This window comes from Pteronotus mesoamericanus, unplaced genomic scaffold (assembly GCF_021234165.1).
Source record: "Pteronotus mesoamericanus isolate MK-2021 breed Mesoamerican mustached bat unplaced genomic scaffold, CSHL_Meso_final scaffold_174, whole genome shotgun sequence".
In the NCBI taxonomy this organism is placed as follows: domain Eukaryota; kingdom Metazoa; phylum Chordata; class Mammalia; order Chiroptera; family Mormoopidae; genus Pteronotus; species Pteronotus mesoamericanus.
This window is the reverse complement of record NW_026555309.1, coordinates 659,335-667,182: the sequence shown is the minus strand read 5'-3', so window position 1 is coordinate 667,182 and position 7,848 is coordinate 659,335.

Below are 7,848 nucleotides of genomic sequence, written 5' to 3'. Positions count from 1 at the left end.
GTCAGGTTGGCACCATGTGGCCCAAAGGCCTCACCATAAATCACTTGTTATTGTTAACAAAGACTTTCCAGTATGGCCCAAGGCCCCCTAGTTCTTCATGTCTAGTACGTGCTAATTTCAAGAAATAAGCATATGGAGCAATGAAAGATTTTTTTTAAACAAAATTTAAAATTAGGACAAGAGAGCACACATCCTCTAGAAGACAATATTAACTATTATTTTAAATTATTTTTTAAAAATCAATATTTTATCACTTGGTTGTTAAGAAGCATCAGAAAACTATGTGAAAATAAAGCATGGTCTAAAAATATTGTAGTCTTTTTACTAATTTTTTTTCTTTAAGAAATTGAATGGTCAGGAGATTTATAAATAATCAAATTTTATGATCACTGTTTTGAGAATTAATATGTACTTTTGAGATTAAATATATGTAGCTTAACCCAAATATTGGGATAACTGTGAGGCAAATAAACTATATAGTCCACAAGATAGTTTATACTCCAGACTTTTGTTTCCTGGAGATAAACCTCCTCTATTTTTATAATTTGCATGAATTTGGGTAGCATATTGAATTAAAAAGCTACTTATATGGTAATAAGGAAAATAAAAGTGAAGTTAGTACTTGAGTTCTATTATTTGTGAAGTCAATAACAAGTGCTTCCAGCCAGAAAAAATAAATTTATTTTTGCCCAGAAAGAATACCATTTTTTATCTTCATTTTGCTCAGAGACAATAATGATTCTAGCAGTTTAAGTATTAAAGTCCTGAAAAAAGAATGTCTCCGAGTAAGTCACAATGGTCCCAAGGCTACTTCTTGGGAAAAACTTCCTGGCCTAAATGGGGAAAGAGATTAATACAGCCTGAGTGCACTGGACACAAGGAAAGATGTTTGGGGCAGCAAATGTTAAAGTAAAAGTAAAAAAAAAGTCAAGACCGAGTGAATTCTGGGCAGCCAGACAAAGAATAGCATGTGGACACCACCTGTGACACCAGCCAGCTGTGCCATGGCCTGTGTCTTCTACTCCCTTTTCCCTCCTGCTCTGAGCACTGGATTTGTCCCACAATGTCCACAGGAAGAGCACCATCTAGATATTTACGTGCAATAATAACTAGAAAGGATTCAGTCAGCACTTTATGAAAACAACAGTAGCTTTCCAAGGACTGCTTCCCTACCCTGTAAATCAAGGACTTCATAAGTTTTAGGTAATGTGTGTTAATCATGCACAACAACCATAAAGGCTATTTGGTGGGATTCTAAATGTAATTTATTCTTCTATCTCTCACAGAAGTATTCAAACAACAATAAGCCTTTGTGGCAGGTAAAGCAGCCCGGAGAGATTTTTCTTTTTTGAGGAGGCAGTGTGGTGTAGTGGTGAACACAGACCTTAGAATCAGGTAGGGCAAACTCAGATCTGGTTGAGTGACTTGGAAAAATAAATTATTCTCTATAGGCCTTATATATGCAAAAAGAGGATAATGATAATATTTTTCCATAAGACTAATCATGAAAATAAAGTCTCTTATAAAGGTTGGCTACTATTAATATTTCATTTTCTTAACCTGAGTCTTTTGTTTCTCCTTGAGAGTTGTCTTTTTTTGTATACCTCTCTTTTTATTGTATTTTACTTATTTTATATTTTTTATTGTTCAATTACAGTTGAACCTTTGTTCTTTAAGATCCATTTTTCAGCATATATTATCACAGAAGAGGTTTTATTTCTTTGCTTTAAGAGAGCTAAAATCCTTCACATTGGGTATAAATAAACACCCTTCCTGGAGTCTACTGCAGCTCAGCTCAAGGTTTGTCATTTCATCATTTAAATAACAATGATTGTTCACATCATCATAGGAGCCTCACAAGTGGCTTTTCAGGTCTCTTTTGCCGACATTAACTTGGAAATTTAAAGCCTGGAACTTTATTTTCCCCCAAACGTTCTGTAACACACTAGAAGCAACCGATCTGCCCCATTTTACTCCTTTCCTAAGCTAAAATGCTTAAGTATTTAATCACCCAAATACTTCTCTTCGATAGGTACTCGATTATAGTCATATACAAATAGTAATCTGTATTACTGCTTTTGCAATGCTTGCCATTTTTTTAAGTGTGCATTTTGCCACTGGAAACATGGACATTAATACCTTTAAATCTAATCAAATTGAAAACCGTCTCTATATAATCCAGAATCAATTCTAAGAACTTATCCTTAGGAGTCTGTTCCTCTTGAACCATTCTTTGTATCAAATCCTGCGCCATTCTGAGTTTAGTCAGAGAAGCAGGGCCACTGGGAATGCATATGCATATGTATATGAAAGTGTAAGTATATATAAAATAAGAAACTTGTTTATAGGGATTTGACCTTAAGTAACTGCGGGAGTTGGTTAAACAGTCTCTTCAAAGTTGCCGTCTTTGTGCTAATGCTGCAGAGTAGGGTAGTCACATACAAGTTATAGCACCTAACACTGAAAATCAACAACACCATCAGCATATGCTTTTATTTTTTAAAAAAGCCAGGGACAAGAAGGACCTCAGGGAGCGTTTGACCCGGGGATAAGATGAAACATTTTCCAAGGCTACAGCAGGAGGGGTTCAGCAGAAGTTTAGAAAGTTTGGGGACTGCTGGTCAAGGACGGTTCCCTGAGGAGGAAGAGGTTGTTCCTGTGGCTGTGCGGGCACTGTTCCGGAAATTTGGATTTTATCTGGTGAGGACCAGCTGTAGGGTCAAGCACATACTGCAACCACAGTGAAAAACTCTCAGTCCTTGTCTCTCCCAGCATGTTTGAAGCCAGCGGGAGGTCCTTTTCTTCTCCCCTGAAAGGACTCCTGACCACCGAGAGCCAGGGATCAGCGCGACACTGGACACAGAGGACAGGCTCCAGGACATATTTGTTGACCTAAAATGACACAAAGAGGGAAAAGAGGAAACAATTGAAGAGTCAGATCACAGAGGATCAGAAGGGGCTGTCTGGAGCACAGACGGGGTGGGCTTGACTTAAGAAAGGAGAGGAAATCTCTCTTTTTTTTTTTTAAGACAAGAGGAGAATTCACATGAGAATAAAAGTATTGGAAGTGTAGAGAAAGCTAAAAGGGGATTATTTAGCAGCTCTGGCATTTTTATTTTGGGGAAAGTGGAAGTAGGATGAACAATTTTAAGGACAACGATAATGTTATTTTCAAAGCTGGTATGGGGAAAAGTGTCTTTGGAGAAGTGGTGTCCTTGAGGAGGAGGTAGGAGATTACCTGCGGGAAATGCTGCTCTTACTTGGGAAAGCCATTCCAAGGGGCTCTTCCCTATGCAGATACCTATCCTTCAAGGAGGTGCTGGGACTTGGAGGAGTCAAACCAAGGATCTCTGTCGCAATGCACAAGGCAGTCCTCACCGAGGCCAGAGAATGCCAACAATATGGACAAGGAGGCTTAGAATTTGCAGTCATAAATCAGATGTGCAAAAATGTAAATTCATTTATAACTGAGTGCAACTTAGGACATCCTTTTGGTTAATGCAGAAAAGAGGTAAACTTGTGAGAAATTGAATATATGTGTGGGTAATAGGTAGATCACATAAAAACAGAACTTTGATCCACAACCTTCAGCAACCTGTGCAGAAAACCAACCCCTTATCTACAGTAAACATCCCAGGAAGCCAGTGTGCAAAAGTTAAGACTTGCAGGAAGCCAGTTTGGTCTCTCTAGTGACAATCCAGGAAGCATAACAATAACTTCTGTATTAATCAGCTCCAAAGGTCCAGGAAATCATTAATAACTGCCAGCTTTCCCTAATTTTTGTTCCTGCTTTCAGCTTAGGGTCAAGCAGAGAAAGCCAAATATGCTTCTCTGACCCATCACATAGGATGCTCCATTCCTAGTCAGCCTGCCCACAGCTTCCCCAGGCCAGTGGCCTCCAATAAGGGCACCTCTGAAGCTTCCCTTTTGTTCTACTATAAAGACTTCCCACTCCTCTGTCTGCCTTTGAGTCTATGACAAAATGCAAGTGATGATAGCCGGAACAAATATCATTTGCTTTGCTTTTTTCATTTGGTTTGTCTTGTTTATTTCCACGTTTGTCAAATCAAGATAATACTGTCATTTCTGATAGAGGACTGGGCTTGTTAGGGTCTATAGGTTGTCACACTCAAGAGTTCTCCCTTTCTTCTGCTTTCAGCTTCCTGTGGTGGACCAAGTTCCTCGAGGCTTCTATTACCACCGTGGCTGTGGGGAGGGGCATTTGACTTGAGTACCACCCTCCGCCACAATCTGGTCTCTGCTGAGACCACCATGACCGTGGTCTTTGGATGTTGGCATTTGTTTCTGATGTCTGGCGAGTCCTGGGAGCCCACTGCAGAATCTGGCTGTCAGCCTGTGCGTCTGCACTCCCCTGCCCTGACCAGGGTCCCCCAGCCTGCTAAGCTCTTCTGTGCCTCCTTGGAGGTGTGTGGGACTCTGCGTCTTTCTCCTCCCCTTACTGATGTATAAGTGACTCTGAAAGGCTGTCCTCAGGCTCATACATGGGCAGGGTTATTTGTTTTGATTCCTTACTGCCCAGAACTTTGGGTCACACTCCTTCTGTTTGTGGCTTCACCTTCACATGGAAGAAGCAGAAACTCTTTTTCACAGTCTCCTTTGTCACCATGACTCTGATATGCAATTTCATATGTGGCTCTGCCCTGCAGAGCAGTGGCATGAAGGAGGCAGCATGATGTGAGATAAAGAAATTGAACGTGACAATGAAATATCCTGCGTATGCCATCAGCCCTGGCAGAGCTCTGAACAGCAGCGTCTGGTGTACCATACACAGTGAGCTAAGGTTCCTGTGCCCAGCAGCAGTGGCTCTAGGGTCTTTAATGAAGGGTGTGCAGTACATTTTTGGTATTGCTCCTGTCTGTGTGGCCTCAACCCTGATTCTCTGACCTTCCTGAGATTCTGGAAGCTCCCTGTTGTTCTTCAATAATTTCTCCTAAGGTTGAAACATGTTAAGGAGTGTTTGGTTATTTTCCGTTAAGAATCCTATTAAAAATTTCCCCAACAATTGCTGATCTGTTATTCAGGGACTCTGTGGCTCCAACAAACACCCAGCTCAGATATTAATTGCTAAGGGGCTTCCTGTCTTTCACTTTACACCCTGAGAAGGAAGGTACCTTGGGCAAAGCGGTTAAGTTCAAAGAGAAAGAGCTGCATTAGAGTAAGAGGTGACCCAAACACACGTCTGTTGGGTTTGAGCAAGAGATAACAAGTGACAATCAGACTGTCTTAGAGAGCACGTGTACTTTCCTTAGATTCTCAGAAATATCCATTTTTGTTTTTCACAGACACACAAGTTGGGTGGTGCAGCTATATTACTTGAGTATTAAAGTACAGGACAGCAGCCTTCTGATCTTCAGAATTTGAGGAAATTCAGGTTCCAGAAACTACTATATTGAGTATTGCTATGAGCCAGGCACTCTTCTAAGCACTGCACATTCTCTGTCTCATTTAATTTTCTCTACAAGTCCTCAGAAGTAGTATCATACCCTCATTTTTTATATAAGAAAATTGAGGCATAGAGATACTAAGGTCAAAGTCACATAGCTGATAACTTTGGAACCATGACACAGAAAGGTAGGAAAGATGAGTCAGAGAGGGATAAACAAAATGCCTGCTGTTATTTTAAACTTGTGATATATTTTTAAATCTAAGAATAGAAATACATTTAATTAAATAAAGGTTCAAATAAGGCTGCAAGGCAGATACGCCTTAACCCCTTACCTGAAAGAGAAGTGATATATGAGGGAACTGGGGCCTCCCTCCGGAGTGAGTGAGGAGAACACCTTCCCTGAAAAGCTTAGTCTGTTCTTCCAGTTCCAGGGATTAGTAATACACAGCTTTGTTCACAGCTGTTAATAAACAACGCCCAAAGCTGAACCTCCTCCCTAGTGTGTAGCAATGTGTCAGTATAAGGCTAGCTGGGTTTTACTTCCTCCTACAATATTGTTTGATTTGGCTGGGCTCTGGTACCCTGCAACTTCTTTTATCCTCCCAGGCATCAACCTATGCATATCCATAGCCTATGTAGTAATAGGTGGGAGGTAGGGTTTTGTTTGTGGCAAGTGCTTTTTTTTTTGCTTCAAAAGTTGGCTGTTTTTGAACAGCGGTTTGCAGTGTAGCCCCCTGACCAGAGCCTCAGGATCACCTGGGAACGTAAGTATGCAAACTCCCAGAACTACTGACTCAGGAGCAATAGGGAGAGGTCCAGCCATCTGTGTTGAACACATTTTCCAGGTGACACTGATGTATTTTCATGTTTGAGAACATTGTAATAAAGGTTAAATATAAATCCCTAAGTTATCTTTTTTATTTTTACTATAACAGCTTCACTGAGATATGATACACGTACCATACCAAATCACCCATTTAAAGTATACAACACAGGGGATTTTAGTATATCTGCAGAAATAGGCAACCATCACCACAATCACTTTTAAAGTACTACCATCACCCTGAAAGAATCCTCCTGTGCCCGTTAGCAGTCCTTCCCCCTTTCCCCCTCACCTTTCATCCCTCTAAGCTCTAGGCAATCACTAATTAATTCTGCTTCTGTAGATTTGCCTATTCTGAACATTTCATATAAATGAGATCATACAATATGAAATCTTTTGTGAGTAGCTTTTTTTCCATTCAGCATAATGTTTCAAGAGTGACCCATGTTGTAGTTGTATCAGTACTTCATTTCTTTTTATGGTTGAATAATATTCATTTATGGATATACCACAATTTATTTATCCATTCATCAGTTGATGTACATTTTGATTATAATTTGGTTTTGTTAAATCTCTGTGGTAAGCTTCCTTCCTCCTTGTGTGAAATACCTACATGTGAAAATTCTATATTTGTACACATTAGTAATTCTGAAATATTATTTAGTACCAAGTGTACCATGAGCTTTTATGAAGGTTCTGATTGCATAGTCTTCCTCTTCCCCAATAGATTTAGGGTTTTTAAGACTATTCTTAAAGCTACTACTACTGACACCAAATTAGAAATAAACTGAACATGTTGGATTCATATGATGTCCCTGTGTCCATCAGCAGGGCAGCCTCATTGGTGCTAGGGGCCGGTGTCCAGCTGCTACTGAGCTCCTGGTTCCAGTGCTTAGGTGAGTAAGGCACAAGTGACTTGCCTGGGGATCATGACTCCTACCTCTTACTTATAAATCAGAAGTTCCTTAGAGATTGTGGCACCAGATATTTAACTCAAATAGTAGAATAACATTATCCCAAATTCCCCTTTTCTGTAGCATGTCAACAAGTGTATTTAAAGCTTATGGAGTGGAGACATATATGTTCCTTACCGGTGGAGAGGCAATTCTGAACTAAGTCATATATATATGAGGGGGATGCCAGATGGCAGGGAGAAAGTATTCAGAGGACTTTCACCCCAACAATGCATGGGCACTATAGGAAACCTAAATAAAGCCAGGTGAATAGTCTGTCTCCACAGGTTGAGATTATCCAATAAAAGGAGGCCACAAAAATATTTCTTCACCTGAAAAAATTATTTCTAAGCAACAGATAATTAGGGGTACCTCCGAGGACTTACTGGTTAGGGACATGAAACTCAACTCAATGTGGTTTTGCATTTTGGAGATTTATGATCTTAGAAATCACTGATGCGGAAGTCATGGATATTAAATAACCAAAATATTAATTGAGCCCTGCTGTGTTTCAGTTGGTTGGAGCGTCATCCATAGATGGAAAGGTTGCAGGTTCAATTTCCGGTTCAGGGCACATATTCAGCCTGTGAATTTGGTCCCCAGTCAACGCACTTTTGAGAAGGTAAACCAATCGATGTTTCTCTCTTTCCCTACTTCTCTCTCTA